Consider the following 15,485-nt stretch of genomic DNA (forward strand, 5'->3'; position numbering starts at 1 on the left):
ATAAACCACTTTGGGACTTATTCCATATGCTCCGAAGCAGCTAATCGCACAATTGGAGTTTTCGGGTCAATACCCATGCAATCTGCCGATTTGGAGCATATTGAATAAGGTTCTTAGGGTATTTTCTGCTTTATAAGTGCAAGGGTGAAAGGATTCATATATATATATTTTAAATGTAGTTATTGTCACGGGAGACCAGGACAATTACACCAGGGATCAATATAGACAGAACCCTGGCACAAACGTTGCGCCCAAATCCGGTGCTCAAAATAGTATACCTCAAAAGTCTCTTTGTGGATCGGAGAAAAATCTCTCACTCTGTGAAAAAAATGTTGTAAGACTCTATGAGTCACATTACTCACGGCTTGATGAGAGTAGCAGGCGGGTGCCCGATCGTATGTATTGATCAATCCTATTGGTCCACCAGTAAGAAGCTTTGCGTGTCCTCCTTCAAGGCGCATTCATCGACTGGCACGATACTCTTGGAACAATGATGTCGAACTGCAGCGTAATGTGTAGATCCCCACGCTGTACTGTATCACCGCAAGTGGACTCCGTAGGCTCCCCGATCAGCAACTCCGCATGTGACTGGTAAGAGGGGGCTCCTGGTGTCTCTCCGTTACCAGCCTGACACAATACACCAGGGATCAGTACACTAGACTGAACTACAGAGTTGAACAAAAGTGAATTTATTGGAAGTTTCCACAGACTTCAAGTACATAAAACACACACACACACACACACAAACTCACCCAACTGGGGGAACAACCTAAAGTCTTAGGTGCGGGGACCTCCATCCGGAAGCTTACCCTGATACATGTTCCCAACTTGCGCTGCTGTCCTTGGTAGTATAGGCAGCACTGCCTTGTTCTCCACTGGTTAGCAGCTTTAGATTCCCCACCATTGCTTCACTCCAAACCGCTCCGATAAAAGCTGCACACACAGACTGCAGCAACACTGGATGCTCCAGACCCCTGCACTGCGTCTCCTCAGTTCCCTTCTGCTGACTACCTTTAAGCTCTTCCTTTACAGGGGCTTTGCCAGTCCCTTGTCAGCACACAGCCTTCACCACGAATATCCAGTCTCTTGAGCTGGGAAGAAAGCATATTTATACCCCAGTCCCAATCAGGGAGATGCAAGCCTGTCTGGGTAAGAACAATAATGGACGTAGACTGGGGTGCTCCCTTTGCACAATAATTGCACCAAATACTCTACAGATGCAAGAGGTCAAAATAAATACAAAATATACCACACATCAAATGTTCGGTGTCTGCTGCTCAACCCCAGGGCGAGGATCTTCCTGAGATCCTCAAGGGGACATGTGGAAAAGAGAAATAGAGGGGCGGAGACGGGGGTCAAAATCAATACCAGACAGCGCCACACAAGTTGATTAAAAAGGCATTTATTAAGACTAAGAGTGAGATAACAAATGACTCGTATATAAAAACTGCTCCAGGACCACGACGCCAGCCTTCGACTCTCCGGTGCAGTGTCCCTGTTTGCCGCGTCTGGTATACAGGACTGCCCTCCCTTAGTGCAGGCGCCGGCTACGGTGTCCTCGAGCAGACACACAAAACTTCTGGTCCAGGTCTCTACACACACAACGCGTTTTGGATCAATAAATCCTTTGTCAGGTGTGTAACAGGATTTTTTAATCAACTTGTGTGGCGCGGTCTCCCACTATATGCGCCCTGAGTGGCTTATTCCTGACGCACAGAGGGAGGAGTGGGATTGATTGCAAAGAAGAAAGAAACTAAAGATACCTATAGCAACACCCAATACCACACAGGCCAGTGTGAGTACATTTTATGTGCATCCCCCATCACCCCTGTGTCATTTTAACTATCGGTCTGGTTTTGATTTTGACCCCCGTCTGCGCCCCTCTACTTCTCTTTTCCACATGGGTAAGAACAATAGTCATGGTCTCTGCATTCTGCCCCAGACCGGGTTGATGAGATTACTGGGGTTAAATGTGGGCCAGGAAGCCCAAAATGGCATGCCAAAATATGGCCATTCCTATCCTTAATATAGTCTGCAGGATGTAAACAGATACACGACAAATCCCACATTATTCCCCTGCAAAGTCATACAATACAGATATAGCCCCAGGGCTTACAGCTTTCTTACAGAGCAAGTCCACTCAGCAGGTGGTCAACCTCTCCCTGGTTCCTCAACAATTGGCCTAATCCCATCACGGTGTCCAGGCCTACAATACCAAACTCTGATATGATAACTACACATTTTGCAAGAAAGAGTTAACCCCTACATGTCCCCACTTTTGAACAGAGCTGTACATCACTATTTTATTTACTTTAAGAGAAACATACACAGGACTGGTACAATAACCTGTACATACACACATAAATAACTACATCATATCATTGACAGCTAGGGGTAATGGCGGGCTTAACCTTTATTTAAAAGCGGCCAAATCTACCCCTACTGTCATAGTTCTAAATACAGTAATATGAATATATTTAATATAGCACTTACATTGTGTGTACTGTTATACATAATAAAATGTAAGTCCTGTTCTAAAGAACTTACAATAGTGGCGCCTGAGGAGTTATATTTATTAAACAATGGTAAACTGTAAGATTATGGCCTATTTAGATTAATGGTGTGTAAGGTGTCTTCTGGTTTAGTATGTATGGTCTGAAAGGACTTACAAATATATATTAACATTCATCCACACTTTAAATAAGTTATGGTGGGTAAAAACCCACCACTGTATAGCATATAGCAAATGAAAATATTACAGACTATCTTAGACAGGTCTGCAACCCTCCTTTTCACCATTATCTTCTAGCATATCATACTTCCACTGCTGAAAGGGAAATGACCTGCAAATAAGCACACAGTGTCACCTTTTGCTTTTGGATTTGAAGCAAAATGTGACACTGTGCTCATTTGCTTGTCATTACCCAGAATCCCTTGCTGCAGTGGAAGCATTGCCTGATAAGAGACAATAGTGAAAAGCATGGTCCTGTCTAAGGCTAAGGCCCCGCTCCCAGAGTCAGCGCACCTGCGCTGCTGACAGGCGGTGCGCTGAGATACACAGACCGCGATCTGCGGTCTGTAGGGAGCGGGAGCCGGAGCGGGAGGTGGGCGGGAGGTGGGAGGTTTGATCGGGAGGTGGGCGGGAGGTGGGCGGTTTGACAGGGAGGGGGGGCGTGGCTTGAGCGGAGGGACCCGCTACTCTCCCCCCCCTCCCTCCACGGACTCGGGCTGGAGCTGGAAGGTAAGTTTAAACACACACACGCAGGCACTCATTCATACACGCGCACACACACACACAGGCAGGCACTCATACACACACACACGCGCGCACACACAGGCAGGCACTCACGCACTCATACACACACAGACAGAGGCAGGCACTCGGGCACACACACACACAGACAGGCACTCATTCATACACGCGCACACACACACACACACAGGCAGGCACTCACGCACTCATACACACACACACAGACAGAGGCAGGCACTCGGGCACACACACACACAGACAGGCACTCACGCACTCAGACACATACACACACAGACAGGCACTCAGACACACACACAGACAGGCACTCACCTGCTTTCACTCCACACTCCTCCCCGCTCCCCGAAGCCTCTCCTCCTCCCGAAGCCTCCCCTCCCCATTGGCTCACAGCCACACACGTCACGCGTCAACGCTAGGAAACACCATTCTCTGGTGTCTCCAGCGGCTGACGCGCTACAGCGTGTTGTGCTCTGTGCAGCCAGGGGGGACCGGGACCGGCTCGCGAGGATTCCCCTGCTGGTGGGGAACTCGCGACCCGCCGCCCGCGCCAACGAGCGCAGCGGGACCGAGGCCTAAGACATGTGAATGTGCTCACAAGTGATATTTCCATTTGCTATTAACATTCATAGAATAACAAGAAGGAAGGTGATGTGTTCGAAATCTGAAATTGACTTACACTAAATGAAGGTATGCACAGAATCCCTGGAATGCCCCAAACTCAAAATATGTAATGTACCAGAGTTCGATGTACAGTATTCAAACTCTTGAATGTACCAATTTCTGCTGCATGTTTACTGGGAATCTGAAATGTACCTATTTCTACTGCATGTTTACTGGGAATCTGAAATGTACCACTTTCTGAGAGATTGGCCATGTCTGCACACACCAATACAAAATGCTCTCCAACCAGTATCACAGACACCAGAAATTAGATTGTCAGCTCTTTGTGGTAAGTAAGCATGCCTGCAGTCTCTTTACATACCACTGCCAACCCTTTTTAATAAACATTACAAACAGTGAGGTACTTGAAACAGAAACCCTGTAATATTCATGCAAAATAGAAACATTTAAAAAACAAAAAACAAAAATGCAAGATACAGTACATCTATAGTGGTAATTGTACCAAACCCTTCCATTTACATTGTAAAGGTGTGTTGCCATGGAAACCCAGAATGCAATTATATTGCAAGAGAGTCTTTTGGTTAACACGTTGATCTTTGTAGTCAAGGAAACTATGCAAACAAAATCAGTTCGAAAAACCTTCAATTCTGTCCATTCACAAAAACAATAGAAGAGTTGAAAATTGGATTGAAAGCGAAATTATTGTAAATAATTAGTAAAAAAAAAAAAAAAAAAAATTCCTTTTCAGATTGTTTTGTATCTATATCACCTGGTTGGAAATATAGTGCAAAAAACAGCATTAGATTTATATAGAAAAAAAACAGTGCAAACCATACAATCTGTTTATTTAATAAATATTGGCCTGTTTTTGTTCCACTATTGTCCTATTGTGGTTTTACAGCTGGGGTGACTTTAAATCATGATTTATTTATTTTTTCAGTTTGAACCCTTATGTGAAGGTTTATATGTTTTTGAAGTGGGTGAAGCCAGTTCAAATAACCGAGTCAGCTCCTTGTGACCTTGAATAATTTTGTTGACAATATGCCCTAAAATATTTGATTAAAATCCATTATGTCAACAAAATGACCCAAGCCATGGAGTGCCACGACCCATCCGGCAAGTTGAGATCAGGCGATCACTTCTTTCCAGGCAGAGCCCTGGTTTGCTGGAAATGCAGGTTGAATAAGGGAATATGCGGGGAACCCAGCAAGCACATTTGTATATTTTTTAACACACTAAATCACTCGAGAATAAATAATTCACAGTTACAGGGTATGCAAGGGGCTACAGCGTACATTAAACAGGGTAGCTCTGGGGTCTTGGAACCAGATAAGCCACAGGGAGAGATGGAAAGGGGACCGGGATTAGCCTTTATTATTCTGGTCCCCAGGTCCACTTCAATCACAGTACATACATACAAGACAAAGATTCACACTAGGACTGAAACGTTAATTATTTTGCAATACTAAAACATTTTTTTGCCAAGACAACTGGATTGCCGTATTCTTTCTTCCCCGGAAATCATACTAGCCATCTGATTGTAGGAGGTAAACTACAGTCCAGGTATTCAGACCACTGGATTCAGTTGCCAGGGTTACTTGAGTGAGATGAATACTCATGAGTAGGACACAGAGCCTTATTTAAGGGTGTGTTCAGAAATCTGACTGTGGCGAGAGTTTCATTCTGTGGATGGGATTCATGTAGCTCTGCTAACAGGTATCGGAGCTCAACTGGCGTTAAATGTCATTCAAGTCAATGGCAGTTAATGCTGATCAAGCTCCAATACCTATTATCAATACTTTGTTGCCATACCATGTCTCTCCAGCAGAAGTCCTGCTGTTGAGCCTCCCTTCTCTGTACTTCCAGCTGTTTTTCCTGTGACTGGGGCAACAGGGCTGTTTGTTTACTGATTGCTGATTTATTTTACTTTAACTGCAGTAGGGAAGAAGGAGTAGGTAGTATGATACCATTTATTGGACCAACAATTAGTTGATCTGTTACAAGCTTTCGAACCTCTCAGGGTCCTTCATCGGGTAACCCTGACCCTAAGAAGTTTGAAAGCTTGTAACATATCAACTACTTGTTGGTCCAATAAAAGGTATCAAACCACCTACTCCCTCTCCCTCCTTTCTTACTACATGGAAGAAAGGACCAACACGGCTACCCATCCTTTCTTATTTTACTTTAAACAAACTGCTCCAATTCATTCAATTCGAGCCTGGTTACAATATGTCACCACCTTGCTAAACAGTGGTTTATTAGGGGTATACAGCCTGTGTTGTTCTACCTTACAATGTAGATGGCAGTGCAACGGCAAAATAAATACCAGTACTTTTCAAAAGCCATTATGCGCTTTGTGATTTTCTGGCCTTCAAGGCTTTGTCCATGATCTTGTAAACACGAGGTGGTATATTGGTTAATCTACTGCTTCCTGCAGAGAACAGATGGCAAGCTATTGTACTTACAGACTAAATATGTGTATCTCTACTATGCCTGCTGATTCTTACTTCCCATGGAACATCATGCATTTTGAGTTGCTGGAGACTTGAAGATTCCTATTAACAAACAGTTTAAAACATAATATTACACTTTGTTTAACTCATACCTGCCAACTAACTTCAGGTCACAGTGTGATAATGATCCTTTCATGTCTATCTATGATCGTCCTTTATTATAGCAAAACTGCTAACAGACCACAAAACCAGGACTGGATTATTATTACACAGTGAGTTGGAGTTTTTTTAAGCAGGTATGTCTGATTGAACTTAGCATCTGATTGACAGCAGTGTGCAGTGATAGTGGTAGTGCGGAATGGAACATTTGGCCACGGCCGTCTCACTGCGATCAAGTCTCTGCCGGCGTTTGGCCACCGAGGGACCCTTAGCCGCAGCCGCTGTGCCGCTCGACACTCAGCTGCCAGCTGTTTCGCCAATAAGGTAATATTAGCATGTTCTTGCATAGCGCTGCTAGTTTTACGTAGCGCTTTATGGAGACATTTTGCAGACACAGGTCCCTGCCCCGTGGAACTTACAATCTATGTTTTTGGTGCCTGAGGGACAGGGAGATAAAGTGATTCTCACAAGGAGCCGACACCAGGAATTGAACCAGGTTCCCCTGCTTCAAACTCAGTGCCAGTCAGTGTCTTTAAAAAAAAAAAAAATCACAGAGGGAGCGGTGATGAGCCACTTTTCACCGCTTTTCAGCATGTTGATAAACTCGTGCAATTCTAGTAGCAGCGATTAGGTTATCGACGCCTATCAACGCTCTAGAATAGTGATTTTCTACCCAAATCCTCACGCCAGAAAAAGTTGTCATGAAGGTTTTGGAAACCTGCTGAGAAGCGGCAAGATGGCACTTTTTTTCTTCATCGGATTGATGCCGGGAGTCTCCGGAGCTGATACCCATTAATATCACCAACGAGACCCCCAGACACCCACGGGGACCCCTGTGGGGCCCCCGGACACCCATGAGAAACCACCCGAGGGCCCCCAGCCACCCGTGGGAACCAACCAAGGGCCCCCTGACCCTCGTGGGGATGACCCTGGGACCTCCAGACAACCGCGGGGACCACCCAGGGACCACTTGTTGGGTTCCAAGACACCCACGGGGACCACCTGGAGGCCCCCACCGCACACCCACGAAGACCAACCGGGGACCCCTGCTGGCCTATAGTATCAATCCTGTGTATAAAAAATAAAATATGGTTTTATGTGGGGGTACAGGGGATGGGTTGTGTTTTGGTGGCTATTACTTATTTAATATAAATGTTATTACTAGTGTATTGTAGAAGGGGGATCCCCGGATCGTTAATCAATGCGGTTCTGCTCTGGAGTCACCCTGCTCATCTACACTAGTAATAAAATGTAGGGCACCCTGTGGCAGGTCTCTCTGACGTGAGTGCCGGAAGTCAGCTGAGCTAAGATTCTAGCGCGTGTCAGACAACTCGTGGGACAATCTGAGGGAGAACTGGGGCCGGCGGCAACTGCTGTGTCCACCCCGCAGCCATGGCCCCCGTCACAGCCACCAGCCCTCCCACAGCAACGGCAGCCACCCCCCCCCCGTATCAGCCAACGGCCCCCCTTTGTAGCAGCCAACAGCCCCCCTATGCAGTCCCCGGCCCCCCTGTAGCAATGGCCCCCCTCTTTGCAGCCACCGGCCCTCCCTAAGACAGCGGCCCACTGTTCATCCCGCAGTCACCGGCCCCTCCCGCAGCCACCGGGCCTGACCTGAGACCATCCACAAGGTAATGTGCTCCCCCATCTTTTTGTGTTCCATTGCTACTAAGGGTCCTGGATAGATCATTTTGGGGTCAGAGTCACAGGAGGGCATCACAAGAAAACACGTGAATTCTAAAAGGCCGTATACCTTTTTTATTTATTTCATTTATCTACCAACTTACACACTCACCATACAGAGATAGCGCCCGGGTATTTTTCCAACTCATCCACAAGGTAAGTCTGATTTTTATTTGTATTGGTTGGTTTATTTTTTATATGTATTGGGGGAGTTGGGGCATATTTGTATATGTATTGGGGGGATGGGGGTATATTTTTATATGTATTGGGGGGATGGGGGTATATTTTTATATGTATTGGGGGGATGGGGGTATATTTTTATATGTATTGGGGATCATGGGGGTATTTTTATATGTATTGGGGGTCATGGGGGTATTTTTATATGTATTGGGGGGCGCGAGGAATTTTTTTTATATGTATTGGGGGGGCTTGGGGGAGTTTTTATATGTATTGGGGGGCTTAGGGGATTTTTATATCTATTGGGGGACTTGGGGGTATTTTTATATGTATTGGGGGGCTTGGGGGTATTTTTATATGTATTGGGGTATTTGTTATATGTATTCTCTTTTTTAAATGTATTGGTGTCTTTTGTAGATGTGTTGAGGTCTTTTTTAAATGCATTGGGGTCTTTTTTTTAGATGCAATGGGGTCTTTTTTGATGTATTTGGGTGGGTTTTATATGTATTGTTATATATATATATATATATATATATATATATATATATATATATATATATAAACCCTGTCGTCCCATAAGAGAAGGCACAAAAGCAGCAACACTCAGATATAGCAAAAAGACATGTATTAGCAGTGACAAAACAGAACACTATAAACCCAACGTTTCGGTCCTGGCAGGACCTTCCTCAGGGGGGTGCTTCTGCCAGAACCGAAAAGTTGGGTTTATAGTGTGCTGTTTTGTCACTGCTAATACATCTTTTTGCTATATCTGAGTGTTGCTGCTTTTGTGCCTTCTCTTATGGGAAGACAGGGTTTCTATATTGATTTCTATGGAGCATGCACCTTGACTTTACATTTGTTGCTTGGAGTGCTGGCTGCTGCTTTTTGTTATATATGTAGCCCCCAGGCCCATATTTAACCCTCCAGGCCCATATTTAACCCCCCCCCCAGGCCCATATTAAGGGAGGGGAGGGGAAGGTGGGGCCCTGCTCCTTTCCTTTGCCCTGGGCCCCATGATTTCTGTTGCGGGCCCTGCCTTCATGCATTCCATCAAGTGCTTTATGGATTTTTTTTTTTTTAAATAAATCAGTTCTATAGTATTAGATAAGGCTGCGCTTATAATGCCGGCGATGCGACGTCGCAGAAAAACAAATGTATTGCCGCCGTCGCGTGCGCTTATAGTAAGCATCACGCATCGGGAGCGACGTGGCGGCACGAAATTTGGAAGCCGGTCAAAATTTGATTTTTCAGAGGCTGTCACCACATGTGAACCAATCAATGGCCAGGTCGCTTGCAAAGTCGCTGCAAAGCGAAATACAACTTTTGCGGGTGGCGATGGCGACGGGCGACGGCATCCGTTGCGCACACTATAAGCGCGGCCAAATACTGTATTTTTTTACATTTTAATTATTCAACTCTTAATGCAATTTTTAACGAGTTTTAAAGCAGCCTTGACTTCTAGATCAGGTTTTATTTAGCCCAATTCCCAAGCAGTGCAAGATATTTGCAACACTTTCCTGTTTGGGATAATATGTTGCGAAATTTCCCAACAGTTGGTGCTGTAAACTGTAACAATAGATAACTCATAGACTGAGCAACTGATTAAGCCAGGGGTGAGCAAACTTTTTAGGCCGAGCCCCCCTTTTCATCCATGAAATTTCTCGGGCCCCCCCTGCCTGATGTAATCAAAATCACATGACGTCAGCGCACGTGAGCTGGTTCAGCCAATGAGGGCGAACCAGCTTCGTGACGCCCCCGCCACGCGTCAACAATCTCCTGCAGCCAAGTTCACAAATCGCTTGGGCTGCAGGCGTGCGCGCAGGCAGTATACTAGTATTGGATCACTGTTTATTTTATTGTTTGCTGGCATCTGGTAATATGTTTTTTTCTGGTGCACAAAGGCAGTCCATTTGAGGGGGCATTCATCCACCTCTTTGCTACATCCCTTCCCTCTCCCATTTGCTTTCCCCAGTGTCATCCACTCCTACCTACCAGATTTATGTATTATTTATTTATTCCTGTTTTAAACGTTGCCCAGGGATCAGGGAACCCCATAACCAAACTCAAGGGGGGTACTGATGAATCTCCCCTGCTGATCAATACTCCGAAGTGACCCCTCTGACCCAAAGAAGAACCCTCAGCCCCCCAAAACTCATCCTCCCAAGCCCCTCAATTCTGCCATCTCTGCCTGACCTTCATCCCACTGTTTAGCCATTGAGTCTCTCCCTCCCCCCAGTGTCTCTCCCTCACCTTCCCCCCAGTGTCTCTCTCCCACCTCTCCATCCCCCTCCCCCCAATGTCTCCCACCTCTCCATGTCTCTCTCCCCCTCCCCCCAACATGTCTCCCACCTCTCCATATCTCTCCCCCCAATATTTCTCCCACCTCTCCATGTCTCTCTCCCCCTCCCCCCAATATGTCTCCCACCTCTCCATGTCTCTCTCCACATTCCCCCAATATGTCTCCCATCTCTCCATGACTCTCTCCCCCTCCCCCCAATATGTCTCCCACCTCTACATGGCTTTCTTTATCTCCCCCCCCCCCCCCCCCCCCAATGTGTCTCCCACCTCTCCATGGCTCTCTTTCTGTCTCCCACCTCTCCATGGCTCTCTTTATCTGCCCCCAATATGTCTCCCACCTCTCCATGGCTCTCTTTCTCTCCCACCAATATGTCTCCCACCTCTCCATGGCTCTCTTTCTCTCTCCCTCCCCCCAATATGTCTCCCACCTCTCCATGGCTTTCTTTATCTCCCCCCAATATGTCTCCCACCTCTCCATGGCTCTCTTTCTCTCTCCCTCCCCCCAATATGTCTCCCACCTCTACACACACAACACACAACACACAAATACTTACTTTCACTTTTAAGCCTGCTTCAGTCCCCCATGTATGCTGAAAACTGGGACAGGAGGAGGAGGGGCTGTCTGTGTGCAGTGAGAAGCCCCGCCCCCACAGCAAGGCAGACATCACACAGAAGCAGCCTCAGCACGGAGCTTCTGGCCGCCCGTGCACAGCTCTGCCCGCCCCCAGGTTTCTCCGCACGCAGCCCGCGCCCCCCCTACATAATCGTGCGCCCCCCCAAGGGGGCGCGCCCCACAGTTGTGCACCGCTGGATTAAGCCACCTGCGCTGAAGCAGGGATATGCTTAAAACCTGACTTGTTGGTGGCCCTTGAGGAATGGAGTTGGCCACTCTTGATATAAGATAATTTAAAAAAAAACTACCAAGTAACTGTTACAAAATTGTAAGTAAGGTTACATACTTGAGTGCATTCCTGTCTTTGGGATTTTGATTACACTATTATATTACTCATGAAAATTGGAATGACACAAAATCAACAGTGCAGACATGGAAAAGGAGTCATGTTGTTGAGCCACTTAATTTCAGTAAGACAGTGTTTCCAACCTAGAGCTAGAGGGATTCCTCATGGGTGGCTTGGATTGAAAATTGGGAGGAGGGATACAAAAACTGGGGGGTGGGGGGGGAGAGGAGGTTGTAGTGACAAAAAGTCAAACAGAGCTGGTCACAGAGAGTGACAGATATACAGTATTGTAGCAACATAGGTAACAAAGGCAGTTTGCCTGCATCAATAACCCAGTTAATATGTGCTGCTAAATGGAATCCATGTTATTTTCCATTTTTTTGTTTTTAGGTGTTTGTGACAGTGAGAAGGTTGATGAGTGTGGTACTGGGCTGTTAGCATCACACACTCAGGTGCGCTGCAGGAAAAGCTAATCAGTCTGCAGTATGTACCTGATAAAGGCTGTTAAGCCCAGAAAGAGAATGCATGGCGAAATGCTGCTGAACTGATGCTAGAGCTACAGTAGGATGAATGTGAGTAAGGCTTCGACAGCACATGTAGGTGACGATGTGCAAGGTAGCACCAGCTGCATTATTTTGTTTGTACTGTAGTTTGCGTTCTGTAAATGTTTGTGCTGAGGGTTTTTTTAAGCATCTGCATCTACAACAATGCCCTGAACCCACCCTGTTACAAGGTCCCGAAGGTGAAATTATGGCCTTTGGGGGGGGGGGGGGGGGGTCTAGGGTAAAACATTTGCGAATGACTACAATAAGGAGGAAGAATTTGTCATGCGAGGAATATAGACCTTTCACCATCTAATTGCCATATTAAAATATTTGCCAGCCTTCTTCAATGCAGCATTGTGCTATTTGCTACTCTGTTTTGAGACAAGATACTTCGGTTACGTGAGATCTTTCAACACAAACACATTCCTGCTGAAATGTCATGGTTCAATTGCAATTGTTTCATGTGGCACAATATGACGGCTCTGAGAAGCTTTTCCACCCTGTATGTGACATACATTTTCCATTTGCTGGTCTTCATTACTTTTTGGGATTTTGGCAATTGTTTTCCAACCACAGGATGTTGTTTACTTCTCTCACATCCTCTTGCATACCATATAGCATGTTTTTCTTGGTTAACTATTTCAGTACTGGTGATCTGTGAAATGTAAGACACCTCTAGTACTTTAGATATGGATATATATATAATATATATATATATTTTTTTTTTTTATATATATATATATATATTTATATTTTTGACCAAATCACAATAGGTACAGCAGGGTTGCATTCATACAGGGCCCCAAAATAGGTACTATATCTGCTAAATAAGTACAGTTGGAGGATTTGATTAAGAGGTTGTTGGCATCCACTTATCTAGGACTACAGCCTCTGTACAGTTTGTCTTTCACATTTCTCAGACACGTTATTGTATGTATGTACATCTTAATTTATATAGCGCCATTAATGTACATAGCGCTTCACAGCAGTAATACATGTGACAATCATATAAATAACATAATACAAATAACATATAATGGGAAAAAGTGCTTCAGACATAAAAGGGACACTTAGGAAATGGAGTCCCTGCCTCGAAGAGCTCACAATCTAATTGGTAAGTAGGAAGAACGTACAGAGACTGTAGGAAGGTGTTCTGGTAAGTATGTCTGCAAGGGGTGAAGGTTGATGTACGAGCTGTAAAGTATCCGCCACAGAGCAACTCATATGCTTCGTTAATGAGGGGTGTTTTAAGATGGGTCTTAAAGGTGGATAGAGAGGATGCTAGTCTGATATTGAGGGGGGAGGGCATTCCAGAGGTGTGGGGGAATCAGTGAGAAAGGTTTAAGGCAGGAGAGGGCTTTAGACACAAAGGAGGAAGAGAGAAGACATCCTTGAGCAGAACGCAAGAGTCGGGATGATGTATAGCGAGAAATTAGGGCTGAGATGTAAGGAGGGGCGGAAGAGTGTAAAGCTTTAAAAGTGAGGAGGAGAATTGAGTGTGTGATCCGGGAATTGATAGGAAGCCAGGAGAGTGATTTCAGCAGGGGAGACGTTTATACAGATTTAGGAAAGAGTAGAGTGATTCTGGCAGCAGGGTCTAGAAAAGATTGTAGGGAAGACAGGTGAGAGGCAGGAAGGCCAGACAGCAGGAGGTTACAGTAGTCGAGACAGGAGAGAATGTGGGCCTGTGCCTGCGTTTTAGCAGTGGAGCAACAGGGGAAAGGGGGTATCTTTATAATATTGGGGAGGAAAAAACTACAGGTTTTAGCTACATTTTGAATGTGACAGACTAGTCGAGTGTGACCCATAGGCAGCATGCTTGTGCTACTGGGTGTATGATAGTGTTTCCAACAGGAATGTAAAAGGAGGTAGTAGGGCCAGGTTAGGGAGGAAATATTAGGAACCGTTTTTGCCATTGTAGCCAGGTACCCCCTGGGCTACTAATTCCCTGCCTAACACGTAAACCCTGGCACCAGCGCAGGCAGTGTTAGGGTTAATCTCTGCCGTACTGCTATAAACAACTCCCTAGTAGTTACAGGGGGGGGGGGAGGCAAGGCAGAGGTACTGCCCATTATAGGGGTGTTGACCTGGAACATTCCCCTGGTAACAAAAAGGGGCTGCAGCTCCAAATGTAGGTCCTCTCTGTCTCTCTCACTCCTCAGTGAGAGAGGTGTGTTCTATCCTCTTCCTTCAGGGGGAGTGGGATGTTATTCTATCCTGGACCAGGGACCTGGTGCTAGGCCTTCCCTCCCTCAGGGGAGTGGGAGCAGCTACCACCATACTCCACCAGGGAGTGTGGGAGACAAGGATAGACTCCTGGGGTTGTTTCCGGGGACACAGAGAAGAGAATGTGCTGTAAGAAATGCTGTGAAGTGTGTTCAATAAAGTTCTGTTTTTACTCCTGCCTGAGGCTGCAGTCTTTCGGGGGGAGGAAAAGAGGTTTTCCTCAGGGACTCCACCAAGGGTTGCCAGGTGGCATGCGGGGAGGGGGGGCAGTGGATGCGGGGGGAGCAGTGGATGCAGGGGGTGGTAGTGGATGCAGGGGGGAGCAGTGGATGCGGGGGGGGCAGTGGATGCAGGGGGGGGGCAGTGGATGCAGGGGGGGGCAGTGGATGGGGGGGCAGTGGATGCAGTGGGGGGCAGTGGATGCAGGGGGGGGGCAGTGGATGTGGGGGGGCAGTGGATGTGGGGGGGCAGTGGATGTGGGGGGGCAGTGGATGTGGGGGGGGCAGTGGATGTGGGGGGGCAGTGGATGTGGGGGGGCAGTGGATGTGGGGGGGGCAGTGGATGTGGGGGGGGGCAGTGGATGTGGGGGGGGGCAGTGGATGTGGGGGGGGGCAGTGGATGTGGGGGGGGGCAGTGGATGTGGGGGGGGGCAGTGAATGTGGGGGGGGCAGTGAATGCGGGGGGGGGGGCAGTTAATGCGGGGGGGCGGGCAGTGGATGCGGGGGAGGCGGGCAGTGGATGCGGGGGGCGGGCAGTGGATGCGGGGGGGTTAGTGGATGCGGGGGGGTGGGTTAGTGAATGCGGGGGGGGGGGTTAGTGGATGCGGGGGGGGCAGTGGATGCGGGGGGGGGGGCAGTGGATGCGGGGGGGGGGGGAGGCAGTGGCATCTGTCAACCCTAACTGCACCTATCTGCGATAGGCCCTGTGGGAATGGAAGCGCTGTACCAGAGGAGATGAGAGCTACTGATTCATGTCATGTCCAGTTCATCCCCAATTAACATCGGCGGAAACTCAGGCCCTTCTGTAAACCTGCAGGTGAGCACCACAACACCAGGTAGCAGTGAATCTCCCTTAGGGTGGGGGAGCATCGGTT

This window comes from Ascaphus truei, chromosome 8 (assembly GCF_040206685.1).
Source record: "Ascaphus truei isolate aAscTru1 chromosome 8, aAscTru1.hap1, whole genome shotgun sequence".
Classification (NCBI taxonomy): domain Eukaryota; kingdom Metazoa; phylum Chordata; class Amphibia; order Anura; family Ascaphidae; genus Ascaphus; species Ascaphus truei.